This window comes from Ixodes scapularis, unplaced genomic scaffold (genome assembly GCF_016920785.2).
Source record: "Ixodes scapularis isolate PalLabHiFi unplaced genomic scaffold, ASM1692078v2 PGA_scaffold9__187_contigs__length_104089568, whole genome shotgun sequence".
Taxonomy (NCBI): Eukaryota; Metazoa; Arthropoda; class Arachnida; order Ixodida; family Ixodidae; genus Ixodes; species Ixodes scapularis.
Genome location: NW_024609884.1, coordinates 92823323 through 92839216, shown reverse-complemented (window position 1 = coordinate 92839216; position 15894 = coordinate 92823323). Strand labels below are relative to the sequence as shown.

The window sequence follows — 15894 nt, the reverse complement described above, 5'->3', positions numbered from 1 at the left end:
CACATAGCAATGGGTATAGAAAACATTTTATTACACGAGCAAAATATTACACCGCTAAATTACCGGTACGAAATGGCGCGAGGTATGCGTATGTGATTGTTTTAAGTCGAAAACATTGAGTCATGCAATTATTGTTGTAGGAATGCATATTTTATACAGAAATACTTCGACAAAATGGCGAGACACGCAGTGATTTGGAAACAGCAAAACAGAACAGTTAAAAATCAGGTAGACGTAGTCAACGCGGACAAGGCAAGACAAGTGTTTCTCACGATCATGTAAGCGACGTTATCGCGTGCAGTCACTGAATTCTTGCATCATACCCCGGCCACATGGCAAAATTAATGTAATTTCGATCGAATGACATTATGGGGTCGACAAATCCGCTTGCGGCGCTCGTATAATCACTCAAGACCGCGAGCTGATTAAATCCTATATGACTGAATGAAAATATATTAACTATTCCGTGTGGCAGGGGTACTAAACGTACTACTTAGTCTACTAATTTACCTTTCCCTATGGGCTCGAGCTCTCTTAGAACAAAACATTACTTATTTTGTATATAATAATACTATTACCTTAATAGTTAAGATTCTAGTATAAACGCGATAAAGGCAATACAATAACCTTAGTGTAAACAAACACAGAACCACAAACAACACACTTTCAATAATCACACAAACTAGTTTTTCACCTTCCAGTGAAAACTAGATTACGCGCATATTTACAAATGTCGACGCAACTGCATACGAATAACGACAAAGAACAAAATTGCAATCTATCATGCGTTTAAAAAAACGATTGCAGCATTTTACTTGCGTCCTACATGACCAAGAAAGCCCGTAAATAAGTTGTTTCTCACCTGTCGATCGGATCCATACGTCCCACAATATCCGTGACGAACACATTTGAACACGAACTCCAAGCCTCTCTCTGTCGAGACAGGTCTATCGATTAATCGACCAGAGTCTTCGTTGGCTAGTTGTCACACGTCACTCAAACCGTAGCAGGACTTGTTTCACGAATCCACGTAAATGCCGTAGTATCCAAGCGAACACAAAAAAAACTACCCGAGACTACGGTGATGACAGAAATACGACGGGAAACAAGTCTCAAAAGTACCACACACCAGTGCAGCGGCGACGCAAGGCTTAACGTTGTCGACCCATCTCTTGCTGGTGTGCGCTCCCTGCGCAATGACTGGATTTCTTTTCGGTTTCCTTCCCTTCTGAGATGTCTCGGCGTTCCTTTTCAGACAGTCAGCAGCTCACACACAACGTAAATTTACCAGAATCGGAGCCATGTGGCATTGGCTGCATCGCAGCCGGTCCTTTCGAAAAGTGTGGGGTGCTGCGGAACTGCACGTAGTCCCGCGGTTACGGGGATATTCATAAATATAAATTTGGTACTCTCAACCTTGGAAACGCGTTGTATATTACGTTTATATTATATATATAATAAATTGTACAAGACTGCGCCTTTAAAACGTATATTAACGTCAGACAAACGCGCATGAACGAACACCACCGCGCCGCTTGTCAAGGATAATTTTTTTCACGTCGATAGCGTATTCTGACGTAGTTGCGCCATGGACTTCCTTCCTCCGCCATTGTGACGTAACCTCTCAGAGCGCTATGGCCTTGTCTTCTAGGAGGTGTTGTGTGGGGACGCCAGCCTTCAGTCCCTTCGGTCCCTTCTCCTCGGCGCGCTGGAAGGAATTTCTTTCCTTACCGAGGAGGTTGCTTCCCTCAGTGAAGACAACGCGCGTCTCCGTCGTGAGCAGAGACAGCAGGCGGAGCTCCAGGCAGGCTCCATCGCCTGCCTGCGGGCGGAAGTTCGCAGCTTACGCGATGTGCTTGGTAAGCGTAACTGGTGCTGAAGTTCAGGCAGGGCCCTTTGGAGGAAAGACATTTGCTGGGGCCCTGCGCTTCCCTCCTGCCTCGGCTCTCCCTGCAAAGTTTGCAGGTGCACCAGCGGTCGGGACGACGAAAGATGATGCGCTGCCTGGTAAGCCGAACCCCATGAGCCCGCAGGCACCGGTCTCTGCGCTGGTGAGCGTGGCGTCGGAAGATGATCCACTTCCTGTTAAGCCCAATCCGATCAGCCCGAAGACTCGAATCCCCGCGCAAGCCGGAGCGTCCGTGGCGTGCAAGCTGAGCGTTGCCCCCTCATCTTCCCGCCGGAGGGCATTGTTTGTGACCAAGCTGGATTCGGTCACCACCTCTACTGACGTCGTTGGGCATCTGTGTTCACTCGATGTGGAAAACTTGAAGTGCCACCGACTGAAGACTCGCTACAATACCTACGCCTCTTTTCACGTCTCTGTAGCTGCCGAAGACTTCGAGAAACTCTCTGACCCTGCTTTGTGGCCGAAGGATTGTCTTTTTAAACCTTTCAGAGGCGCTCTTCGTCAAGAACTCCTTCACTCGTCTGAAGAAGCCCACAAGCCCAGCACTAAATACAAAGATGAGTAACGTCGATTTCTTTTACCAGAATGTCCGTGGCCTGCGGACGAAAGCTGAATGTTTTTTTGCCAACATTACTCTCTCTAATTACTCAATTGTTTGCTTAACGGAAACTTGGTTATGTCCTAGTGTTAGTTCCTCCGACTACTTTCCGCCTTGTTTTGATGTCTACCGTCATGATCATGATTTCTCTTCCCGGGGCCGAGTAGGAGCCGGTGTATTGGTCGCGGTCAACAACCAATATAGTTCACGAAGACGTGAGGATCTGGAGAGATTTCCCGAGTCTCTGTGGGTGGAAATTGAGTGTTCTAGCAGTGAACGTATTTTAATAGGTCTGTTTTACCTTCCTACTCAGACGACACCAGATGATTTCCAAAGATGTCTTGCTGACATTGAAAATACTATTAATGATTCACAGGGTTGCAATATCTTAATCTTGGGGGATTTTAACGCCCCAGGTATTAACTGGACACAGTTCAATGTCCTTACTGGCAACTTTTATTGTAAACAAAAGTGCAACTATCTCCTCAACTTTACTTCCTTTTTAGATCTTAGACAGCACAATAACATTCTAAACGACCAAGGTAATGCTTTAGATTTATGCTTTTCAAACACGGACGGTATACGTGTGGCTCGAAGTGAACTTTCTATGGTTCCTGAGGATAGATATCACCCTGCTCTTGATGTAGTTCTTTCTGTTTTTGATCCTCCCGTCCTCAGTCCCTCTGATGGTCTTTCCCCACAGACATCATATAAGTATTCAGCGGGGGACTACACTGGATTGTATCACCATCTTTCGGGTGTTGACTGGGCTTCTATCTTGGAGTCGTCTGATATCAACGACCAAGTATATCTCCTCACAACTTTTGTTCAGGAGGCTATGGACATATATATCCCTCTTAAAACGTCTAAAAAATCTCGCTTCCCTATCTGGTTCTCTCGTGAACTCAGAACGCTTTTAAAATGGAAAGATTTTTTGCACAGGAGGTTTAAGAAAAGTGGTCTTCCAAAGTGGGAAGTTGAATTTAAAATTTGCAGAAAACGATGTAAGAAAATTTTAAACCGTGATCGCCTGGCGCATTCTGACTCGGTAGAATCAGATCTTGTTAAAAATCCCAAGAAATTTTGGAGGTACGCTAAATCGCGCTTGGGGAAGAATATTGAGTCCGAAATCGTCTTGAATCAGCATAGCGACAGTGCGAAGGGCATGCCTGAGTTGTTTGAGGATCACTTTGCGTACGTTTACATTAATAATAATAACTGCTCCTCAACTATTTTGCCTCATTCGGACGTTTTTGGTGACTCATTAGGTTCTGTGGTTGTCGATGAGGAATGTGTTAGGCTATGTATTAAGAAAATGAAATCCACATTGTCTGCAGGTCATGACGGGATACCCGCTGCAATTGTTAAGGCTTATCATGAATTACTTACGCCTATACTGTGCACGATTTTCAATAACTCCTTGACGTCAGGGATATTCCCTGACGACTGGAAACTGGCAGTGGTTGTTCCGGTCCTGAGATCTGGAAATAGTGGTGATGTTCTTAATTACAGACCTATTTCTCTTCTCTCTTCTTTTTCCAAACTCTTTGAAATGGTAATCCATCAATTCCTCTCCTTCAAGTTTCGTAGTATAGTCATTCCTAATCAGCATGGTTTCATGTCCGGCAGATCGACATCCACCAATCTCGTATCTTTTATGTCTGCTGCCTCTGAAGTAGTTTGTAATAGAGGTCAGCTTGACGTTTTTTATTTCGACCTGAGTAAGGCATTCTACGTAGTCAACCACAACATCCTCTTATACAAGCTTTCCTCGTACGGAGTATGTCGTTCGGTATACAATTTGTTAAAAAGCTATTTGCCTGATAGGCAAGCCTACGTCCGCGTCAGCAATACTACCTCGTCCTTGTACAAGGCAAGCTCTGGAGTGCCTCAGGGATCTGTCTTGGGCCCCCTCCTTTTTAATATTTTTGTAAATGATGTCTCTCGAGTTATATTAAATTCTTCATTTCTGTAGTACGCGGATGATATTAAACTTTACAAAAAAATATCGACCTTAGAGGATTGCATCGCGCTTCAGAATGACGATATTCCTTCGGTCGTTGGTGTTTAGGCAATGACCTCCGTTTGAATCATTCTAAAACAAAAATAATGACATATTCTCGCAAGACCCATGATATATTCTTTCCATATAGTTATCATGGCGAACTGCCGTCACGTGTAAGTGAACTGAGGGACCTTGGAGTTGTCTTTGATTCAACCCTGAGATTTGACACTCACGTTATCAAAGTGGTTCAATCGGCCTTGCGCACGTTAGGTGCCGTGTCTCGCATAACGAAGGCGTTCAAAAGCCCGTCCGCTTTTTTTAAACTGTATTGTTCTTTAGTTAGATCCCAGCTAGAGTACGCCTCGGTTGTTTGGAACGGCATTTCCAAAACTAACAGTTTATCTGTCGAGCGAGTCCAAAACAAATTTATTTCTATCTTTAAATATCGTTACCTTGAGAAAGGTGATCCTTGTCTGAACGGTGTGTGTAACTCGCAACTTGTCAACTTGTTGAGCCTGCAGCAGCGTCGGGTGAAGGCAGATTTGTTGTTTTTGTTTAAGACACTGCACGGCTCGATTAACTCTCCCGGCCTCCTGTCCGAGGTGAGCCTCAGAGTTTCACCTGTGCCTACACGGCTCCAATCATCTTTTTATATAGCTCGACATTTTAGCCACTTAAACCCGATCCAAAGATCGGCGGAGTGTTATAATCGCTACTCTGACACAATTGATATTTTTAACTCATGCGGGAGCAAGTTTGGAAATGCTGTTCAAATCTTCCTCTTGCAGGAAAAGGGCCGATCAGTTGAAGCGTTGATGTAGTATTTGCTTTTTGCTCTCACACCTGGTGATGTCTTTGTTTTGTGCTTTTGATTTCCCTTGTTGATTTGAGTGTCTTTCATACTTGTTAATATTTTTATTCTCAGACTGGAGAACTACGTTCTCCTTCTGCACTCGTGTGTATGCCTGTTTGTATGTGTGTGTTTTTGCTCATTTTTTTTAGTGTGCCAGCACTAAGACCGATTGGTTGTTCCTGGACACTTTAATAAACATTGATTGATTGATTGATTATTATTATTATTACCAAATATTAGTATTATTACAAATTCATTCATTCATTACAATAGAGTATACTCTATTGCATTAGTCGCCTGCTATCGCCCTCCATCAGAAAGCGCGTCGTCTTTTTTAGTTGAATTGAGAGCTTGCTTGACTGACCTTCAGGCCGAGGAACAACTTTGCGTAGTCGGCGACATGAACCTTGACACTTTGAAACCCACAAAGTCAACCGTATGTGACTACTTGAATCTGCTCTCAGAATTTGGTCTCAACTGTACAATTCAAGCACCTACCAGAGAGGAAACTTTGAATGAACACCTTGTTTCTGCTTGTCTAGACCACATGAATATACGCACTCACGGCCTTTCAGTTAAGTCTGCTGTCATTTCGCAGAAACTCGCAGATCACTACTTTACCGCAGTTCAACTGGTTTCCGATACGCCTCTAAGACACGCCTGTCCGGAAACAAGACTTATAGAGGTTGTCAATCGGAAATTATTCGACAAATTAATTTCTTCTTATGATTGGGGACGTTTACTAACATATTCAAATCAAGAACTCTACACGAAGTTTATTAATCTTTGGCAGACTTTCACAAGATGCAGTAAAAAAATAATTACTATCAGAAAGAGGCGTGCGGAACATATATGGTTGAATAATGACATTATTGCCGCGATTAAGTATAAAGAGATATTATGGACGCGTTGTCGTCGCTCTCCCGATAACATAGACCTGCGGAATGAATTCCGAAGTGAGCGCAACAAAGTCACTGCATTAATTCGCTCCGCTAAACGTAACTATATTAAACAGAAGTTAATAGATTCCCGTTATGATTCCCGTGTAACTTGGTCTGTTGTAAACGATTTACGAGGAGGCCACAGCGCGAAACATTCTGTCGACGAGACGATCACCAGATATTTCCCTTGTAACAAACAGTCCACGGCAAATGCGTTTAATGTACATTTTGGGAAAACTTCAAATGTTTCACGCGATAGTGAAGTTTGCCTCTCAAAAGCAGCTCCGGTGAATGTAGCGTCTGCCTTCCTTCCTGAAATTACAGAGCAAGGTCTACATAGTATGTTGCTTAGTTTCAAACCGGGTTTGTCTCCTGGAATTGATAACGTCCGGATGGCTGATTTGCGGAGAAATTATGCACCATTGAGGCATGTGATACTAAATATGTTAAACGGCTTCATAACGTCAGGTAATATCCCAGAAGATCTCAAAACAGCCATTGTCAGGCCTTTATACAAAAATGGGGATCATAGTAGCATCGAAAGCTACCGTCCTATATCTATCTTGCCTTCACTAGCGAAACTTTTAGAAAAACACATTTTCCAAACAATGTCAGCGTTCTTAGAAGAATTTAACCTTATGTCTCCCCAACAGTACGGTTTCGTTATGGGTAAAGGCACCCAACCCTTACTTGAAGACTTTTCCGATGTTCTTCATAATGCATTTGAACATAATCTTTTCACGTGTGCACTCTTTCTAGATATTTCTAAGGCTTTCGACTAAGTCTCACATAAGGTACTTTTAAATAAGCTCTTCAGCCTCGGCTTCAGAGGCCCTTTTTACAGACTGCTAGAAAACTTTCTGTCAAGTCGTACACAACTCGTTTCAATATGCGGAGCTCGGAGTTTGAAAATGTCCCTAAAGGCTGGTGTTCCACAGGGCTCGATACTATCGCCTCTTCTTTTTAACATCTATGTCAATGATCTTCCGAAGGCGGTCAACTTCTGCACAGTATTTCAATACGCAGACGATACTGTCCTGTTGTCGAGTCATGTACGATACCATGAGGCTGTTGAGCTACTCCAATCAGATGTATTACGGCTCATGAACTGGTTTTCAGCAAACGTAATTAGAGTAAACGCGAAGAAAACACAACTAGTGTGCTTTCGTAGTCCACTAAAACAAGTTCTTTTAGACAAACCAATTTTTCTTCACACGTCAGACTGTGTTTCTTGCGAATGTGCGCCAATTGTTTATGTGAACTGTACGAAATATCTGGGACTTTATTTTGATTGCGACCTGTCATGGAACTCTCACTTCTTCTATATTTTCAAAAAAATACGAGCCGCTTCGTGCACCTTATATAATCTTCGCATACTTCTTTCCATCACAACAAAAAGACTTCTGACGCACGCCCTTGTTTATAGTATTCTCCGTTACGGAATAACTTTATTCGGACAGTGTACAGCCTTATTAGAATCTAAAGTGAACTCCTTACTAAATGGCATCCTGCGTAGTGTAGCTTACGGTTCTAGTTTCCAAAGATCTGATAACCTCTTTAATGACCTCTCGCTACCAACTTTTAAATCACTATTTTTGGAAACAGTAGTGCTGAAGCACTACTGGGATAACACTTTTAAGACCCCCAACACTGTCTGTCGTGCCCTTCGAGACGTGAGACCATATCAAACGCCACGCATCAAAACACATTTTGGAAAATGCGTTCGCCTCTATTATGTATCCCATATTTTTAACAACCTCCCTTCTGTGCTACTCGACGTAAGTTCTCGAGGAGCTTTGAAACGTAGATTGAAGACTCTTTGCCTAGACATCATTTTTTAAAGTGCCGATTAATTTTTTTTGTTTTCATCTTGTATTCTACTTGATGTGATTTCTGTGCGCTGTGCACTAGTCCCCTGTTTGTATATATTTCTCTCTGTCACGCGTTCTAGATCTCTGAAGTGTTTATACTAACTTGCTTTGCGTGTGCCTTAAGTAATTCGTAAGGAACTAGTCCTACAAGCCTTTAGGGCTTTGACAGTTCCGATATGTGTATATAGTTCTATTTGAAGCACCTGCATTAAATATTATTATTATTATTATTATTATTATTATCATTATTATTATTATTATTATTATTATTATTATTATTATTATTATTATTATTATTATTATTATTATTATTATTATTATTATTATTATTATTATTATTATTATCGATATAGAAGAAGAAGTCGCCGGGCTCGGATGATGGTTTTTACCATGGCGAGGCATTTTCGATACGTTTAATGATTTCGTCGAATTAAGACCTTTGTCGACGTCCTTCTACCTACCCAAGACGAAGACAGTACCTGTGGAAGTCGCTCAACACCCTTCCGATATACGTACAGCAGAGAAATAGTCTATGGTGATCCCTCGCTCACCTGCATGCTCGCCTAGATGATTCAACAGCCGTCTTTGTCTTTTTAAGACCACTTCCGTGTGCCCGGGCGCAACATAATCACTCAAGGCTCACCACCAAACCACATCTGACCCAGCTCTTGTCAACGAAAGCTGTAGCGCCGTGGTTGAGCCTCATCAATGACCATCTGAGTTCGACGGCTTAGAAAAGAAACCCGCGGACATCCAGAACGTTTCCTGCACTGTCTGCGGAGAGTGCTCAGCTGCGACAGACACCGGTGCCTCACGTGCAAAGCCGCCAAGGTGCATTTAATTTCGCGGGTGAGCCTGGAATCTTTTTTCTAGATTGGATTATCCTTTTTAATCATATTTGTGTTGCACCGTCTCATGCCACTTAATTCTTTGTCGTCGTTGTTCTGTGGTCATGGTTAATCCTGCAATGTGTGGTGCTTGTTCCGATCCTATGGCAACCGACGGCAGATACATGAAGTGCTGTGACTGTTCAAGCCACTATCATTTAGGCAAAAAATGCTCTGGAATTGCCGACGGCACGTTTAAAGGTATGAGGGCAGCCAAACTTGAACAGTGGCGATGCCTCGCATGCCCGGGAAGGACAAGCGAAATCCAACTTAAACACCAACTCCCCGTCCTCGCAAGTGGAGCCACCTGATTTCTTGGAGCAACTATCGACGGTGCACCAGAAACGTGATCTGCTACTTTCTCTCAAAGACGCTGTGAATAATCTTCAAAAGATGCACCCAAAAATCGATGCCCTGTTATCATTGAAACTCGCGATCGATACTATGTGCAACACCATTAATGAGATGCAAGCATCCCTGAATTTTGTTTCTTCTCAGTAAGACGCTGGTGAATTCGACGCAAGCCCAAGACAAAACTGTCAAAGAGCTGCATACAGAAACCAAGGCCTTGAGGTCATTGCTATCGGACTAGGCGCTTGAAATACAGCAACTGAGAGCGGTTCAGAACGACACCGATCAATCTAATCGTATGTCCAACCTAGAAATACATGGCATTCCCTTTCAACCAAATGAGAATCTTGGAGGCATTCTGACTAACCTTGCAGGGCAGTTGAACATTGAAGGCTTTCAGCCAGCGCATGTCGAGAAAGTACATCGCCTGCCTGCTAGACGTGATGCCGTGCCCCCCATACTGATTCGTTTTTCATCGTCTCCACTAGAAAGAACGCTGGATGATGAGTCGTGGCCGCTTCAGTTCTCTTCCTTGCGGAGACTCACAGCCTCGAATCTATTTCAATGGCAATCTTACCGACTACAACAAAAAACTCTTCTGGATGGTGAGAACCAGAGGAAAGGAAAAGGACTATAAGTTTGTGTGTACTCGACATGGTCACATTTTTGCCAAAAAAAGCGAAGGATCAACTTTGCTTCGCGTTATGAATGTTGTTGATTTGGAGAAAATAGTGTAGACCCTAATGGCTCATTTTTCTCAATTTAAGTGTAGTGTAGACTTTAATGGCTCATTTTTCTCAGTTTAAGGACCTCAAGTCTTGCTCTGAAAACTTTGATGCGAACCCAGGGACATCTTTTACCTTATTCCATGTCAAAATAAGAAGCTTGCGCAAGCACTGGGATGAGTTTAGATTAACCGTAGATAGCGTGCTTCCGATAGCTGACATGCTCATTCTCACAGAAATTAATATCCATAGCGACGACGTTGGACAGTTTCTGTTACCCAGATTCAACATTTTTTTTTATACTCGCGATAAAAAGTGCGGTGGTGGTATCGCTGTTTTTCTCAAATCCACATAGTTTTATTCGAAAATTTCTGTTTCGTTTCTCTCTTGTGAGGCATTGGCGTAAAGTGTCTTTACTTCTACATATGAACTCTACCTACTGGCAATTTATAGACCCCTTTCAGGTAGCATTCCTGACTTTCTCTCCGAACTTCGCTGCTGTATACAGTCGTTGCCACTCACTGCACCTCTTTGTCTTACAGGAGATATTAACATTGACCTCTTCAAGCCTTCCAAAGCTATAGTTAGTGAATACCTCACTCTATTGGCTGACTGCGGAGTAGAACCTTCTATTCATGCCCCGACAAGAGAAGAATATCTAAACACAAGACTTGTCAGCTCGTCCATTGATCACATTAACCTAAGGGCACCTTTCTCAACAATCAAATCAGCCATTATAACTTAGAAACTAGCAGACCACTAGCATGTCACTTGGAATTTCCTGGTGAAGTGGGTGCTGAGCCCAATACTCAAATTCGCCAGATTGAAATAGTTGACCGCCAGAGATTTGACAAGCATGTTTCCGATTATGACTGGGTAACATTCCAACGGTCTGTATGTCTTTCAAAAATCTATTCTTCCTTTGTTGAACTATTCCAAAAGTTTGCTAACGCATAAAAAAAAGTAATTGTTTGAAGCAGAGGAACTCCAATTTACGCTGGCTTAACAATGACATATTAGCTGCAATTAAACTTAAACAAATTGCTTGGAAGCGCTGCCGCCGCTCACCACACAACCAAAGCCTGCTTGTACAATTCAGATCTATTTGCAACAGAGTAAGTGCACTCATTCGCTCTGGTAAGCGGGCTTATTTTCAAAAGCAGTTTTCTGAATCTCGGAGCAACGCTGTTAAAACCTGGTCATTGATCAACGAATTGCGCGGTGTCTCCCCGCGCGTGCAAGGAAGCATTTTAAAAGACACCTTTGGTATTACCTCGCTTGCTGCTGCAAATATTTTTAACGATTTCTTTGCCTCTTTTTCTGGAACAGCTAAAAAAAAGCTCAATGTGTTTATCTATTCCTAACTCTAACTCTGCTTTCGCTTTTCTTCCTTACACTACCAGCAAGCGACTTAGAGTCTATAATACTGAGCCTCAAATTCAACAAATCCCTCGGAATAGATAAAATACGCCTTAGTGATCTTCGAAGAAATTTCGTTTACATTAAGGATAGACTCCTTTTACTTTTCAACAAAATAATCGAGACTGGTATCATACCTCGTGCATTAAAAACTGCTGTTGTCAAACCCCTATTTAAGGGAGGTCAGAGAAGTAAGGTAGAAAACTATCGCCCAATATCTATTTTGCCATGTCTGGCACAAATATTTAAAAAAAAAAGATATTTATATGACAATGACATCCTCAATTGATAAATATCAAATCATGTCTCCAAGTCAGTATGGCTTCATTGCCTGGCCGAGGAACACAACCTCTCTTGGACACGGTTTCTGATTACTTAAATTATGGCTTTGAGAATAGCTTGTTCACTTGTGTTTGCTTCCTTGACGTGTCAAAAGCGTTTGATACTGTTAATCACTCTAAACTACTTAGCAAACTTTCAGCCATAGGATTCCGTGGACCTTTCTTGTCGCTTTTAGAAAATTTTCTGCTTGGGGGCAAACAGCTGGTTTCGGTGAACAATGTGCAAAGTTCCAAAGTTAGGTTAAAAGCTGGCGTTCCGCAAGGGTCTGTTCTTTCTCCACTATTGTATAACATCTATGCCAGCGACTTACATAGCGTGGTTTTAAACTGCATTATTTACCAATACGCAGATGACACCCTTTTATTAACACGTCATACTTCCATACCCAGAAGCGCTTCAGATGCTCCAGCAATCCTCCAACGAAGTCATGGACTGGTTTTCTCGGAACTTGATTTCTATAAATGCATCGAAAACAAAACTCGTCTGCTTTCGCAATCCCTTGAAAATAGTTTTCTTAAATATTCCTTTTTTGCTATACACATCAAACTGTACAGTGCCCCTCAAACTTAACGCCGCCACTCGGTTACACTCGGTTACGCAAATAGTGATCTATTGCATGCTACCCAAAGATCAATTGGTCGCTGCAGCTGCTCGAATACCTTCCCCTGGTTGGGTTCTTATCGGGGACGCGAATGTTCACCAAGTAGTTCGACCACTAGGTTCAGGAATAGCTCAACAAGTAAATAAACCGAACGATCTAGTGGCGGCACTGTACCTCGTGCCACTGTGCTGAAGCGCCGTATTCCGACGCTGTAAAATACCTTGGTATACACTTCGACTCCGACCTTTCGTGAAATTCTCATCTAACGAAATAATGTTCCAAGTTGAGAAGCGTTTCTTGACTGCTTTATAACATCAAAACTTTCACGCCCCTCGGCTTACGCAAACGCGTTGCTTATTCGTTAGCCTTTAGTCACCTGCACTATGGTATAACTGTTTTCGGTTCATGCTCGAATTTATGGCAAACGAAAATAGACAATATCTGAAAGGGGCTTTTGAAGACCGTGTGGTATAACCTCAATTGTTCTCATTTAGACCTTTTTGAGACATTGTCATTGCCGAACTTTAGATCTCTTTTTTTAGGAACAGTTGTGATCAATCACTACTGGTCTGACGACTTTAAATCTCCTCGTCCCGTCTCACGGCAACTACGGAACGTTTCCAAATATCTCGTCCCGAAATTCTACACACGGTAAGGTAAAAATATGCGTTCATTTTACGATCCATACATTTTTAATCAATCAACAGCAGATCTCTGGAAACTTGCATCAAAGGAAAAACTAAAAAAGCGCCTCCGTCATATGCATATAATAAAAGAAAAAGTGTAATTGTCCGTTTTTTTCTCACATTTCTGTGGTGTCTGTTTGTGCGACTCCGCTAGACTCCTCACCTCGAAGTTCTGTCCCTCGTATTTTTGTGTCGGTCTTTGAAGCTGCTGTGAACAGGCGTGCCGTGCGAGTGTGCCCTTTTTTGTCACACTGCTAGACTCCTCATCTCGAAGTTCTGTCCCTCATATTTTGTGTCGATCTTCGAGTGTGCTGTGAACAGACGTGCCGTGTGAGTGCGCCCTTTCTTGTTCACCCTGCTAGACTCCTCATCCCGAAGTGCTGTGCCTCAAAGTTTTGTGTCGATTTTCTTTTAATGTCCTGTAACCAGACAAACAAACCAATTTTAACTTTTTTTCTCCGGTCTCTGTATGCTTAACATCAACGATTTTTTTTCTTCTAATAATTTATATTGATCAGTACTACTGAAGTGAACAATTACTGTGGTCTTCTAGTATTTTAACTTTTTCTTTTTTTCCTTGACCCACTATGTTACCGATTCTACCTAAAAGGGTTCAGTCACACAAGCCCATGTCGGTTTCGACGAACCTGACTGCTTTGTCGTGAGTATAGTCCTCGAAAATAAATGTATTATTATTATTATTATTATTATTATTATTATTATTATTATTATTATTATTATTATTATTATTATTATTAATTTGAACTGTATGCACTAACTTGCGGCGTTCACGCCGAAATTCCCCACTTTGAATGCATTTTTTTTTCTTTCTTTCTAGCAATTGGTGTTGGCGGTAGTACCATTAAGCTTATCGTGTGTTGTGACTTTGTGTTTACTTTTTATAATTTTTAAGTGTATTTTTCTAGGGCTTGTCCGTTGTTTGTGTTGTCCGTACTATTGCTTTATACCCTGTTCTGCCTTACATGTTAACACAGTGCACCTGTACCAAGACCGCAAGGTTGTTCCCGGGCACGAATAAAAACATTGATTGATTGATTGATTATTATTACTGCCCGCCATCTTGCTTCGCAAGATGGCGGGCAGTAAGGACAAGTGCGACGGGTGCTCTCAGCCTTTTTACGGCAAACAAAAGTATCTCCGATGTAAAGAGTGCGGAAAACGCTGGCACAAGAAGTGTGTCATGCTTCCGGACAGCGAGGTTGGACGAATGATGACTGGGGTAAGCCCATTTATATGCAACGACTGCATCACCGTCGAGCGCACGCATAGTCCTAGCTCGGACGAAGCTAGGCCTGACGACGAGCAGGACTCACCCTGCCCGGACCGGCTCGGCGAGGTCGCCGCGACTTCGGTGGCTGTTCTCCGAGACCTGCTGGCCGACGCCTTGAACGGCATCTCTTTCCTGACGGACCAGATGACGGCTGTGAGGGAGGAGAATGCTCGCCTTCGCAGCGAGCTGACGAGGAGCTCCGAAATTCACTCGGTCATGTTGCGCAACATCCAGACGGAGCTACGAGACCTCCGGCATCGCCCGAGGTACGTCGGGGTACCCCCGCCTTCCGCTGCCGTGGCGGGCCGCCATGATCTGAATGCTTCCGTGCGGGGAGGAGGGGGAGCCGCCCCATTCCCCAAGGGGAAATCGACCTCGACGGTGTCTGAAGAACCTGTTTCCTTCAGCGAGGCGTGCGCCGTGACTCCTCGTTCGCCCCCCGAGCATCAACGTGACCAGAGCCGGTTAACCTTGAGCGGCAGAGCCTTCCGCGAGACGACGACGGAGTTGCTGACGGGCATTCCCTCCGTTGCCGCTTCGGCGACGCGGGCAGAGGGGGCCGGTGGCTCGGCTGCTCACAGCAATCGAGACGAGGGAGGAGATAGGGGAGAGACCGGTCCACTGGCCCGTGGCCGCTCAGCGGCTCAGCCTGGCTTACCGGAATACAGTGCGAGAAAGGTCCCTGGACTTCGTTCCCCCGGCTCCATTCCCCAGCGGCCATTCTTTAAGGGAAGTTCTAAGAATGGAGGAATTACCGCCGTATCGGTGTCTGTGCGACATTCCAGAGCTGTCTTCGTGACACGTCTGGACGCCAACTGTTCTTCGGCGGACGTCAGAGAACATCTCGGACAATTCCTTGGCCCAAAGGAGCTTCGATGCACAAAGCTGAAGACACGCTATGGTGGGTACTCTTCATTCCACGTCGCTGCTGTGGACGACGACATTGAGGCATTGTTTGACCCGAACATCTGGCCGGAGGGCTGCCTCTTCAGGGAATTTCAGGGTCGGCTGACGGGAAGCCGCGTGCATGATGAGAATGAACGTATAGAGTGATCCCCAACCATCTTGCCTGGAAATGACTAGCACGCACATTTACTATCAAAACGTTCGCGGCCTTCGTACTAAGGCCAGTGACTTCTTTTCTAATGCTATACGTACTGACTTTTCTATATTTTGTATAACGGAAACCTGGTTATGCCCAGAAATACTGTCTGGGGAGTATTTTTCGTCGGATTTCCTTGTGCATCGCAGTGATCGTGATTTATCTCGCGGAAAGAAAACGGGAGGCGGTGTCTTGATGGCAATCGATAGGTCTTTGAAGTGCACCAGGCGCGCCGATTTAGAGACTTATTCGGAATCTGTGTGGGTAGAGCTGGAGTGTGATAATCGAGAACGCGTTCTGATAGGTACTTTTT

The 15894-nt window shown here is 43.6% G+C and overlaps 1 pseudogene; it reads left to right on the top strand.

Annotated features, from left to right (window-relative positions):
• Window positions 1-14357: 14357 nt before the first annotated feature.
• Window positions 14358-14948, top strand: LOC120846464 (annotated as a pseudogene).
• The last annotated feature ends 946 nt before the right edge of the window (window positions 14949-15894 follow it).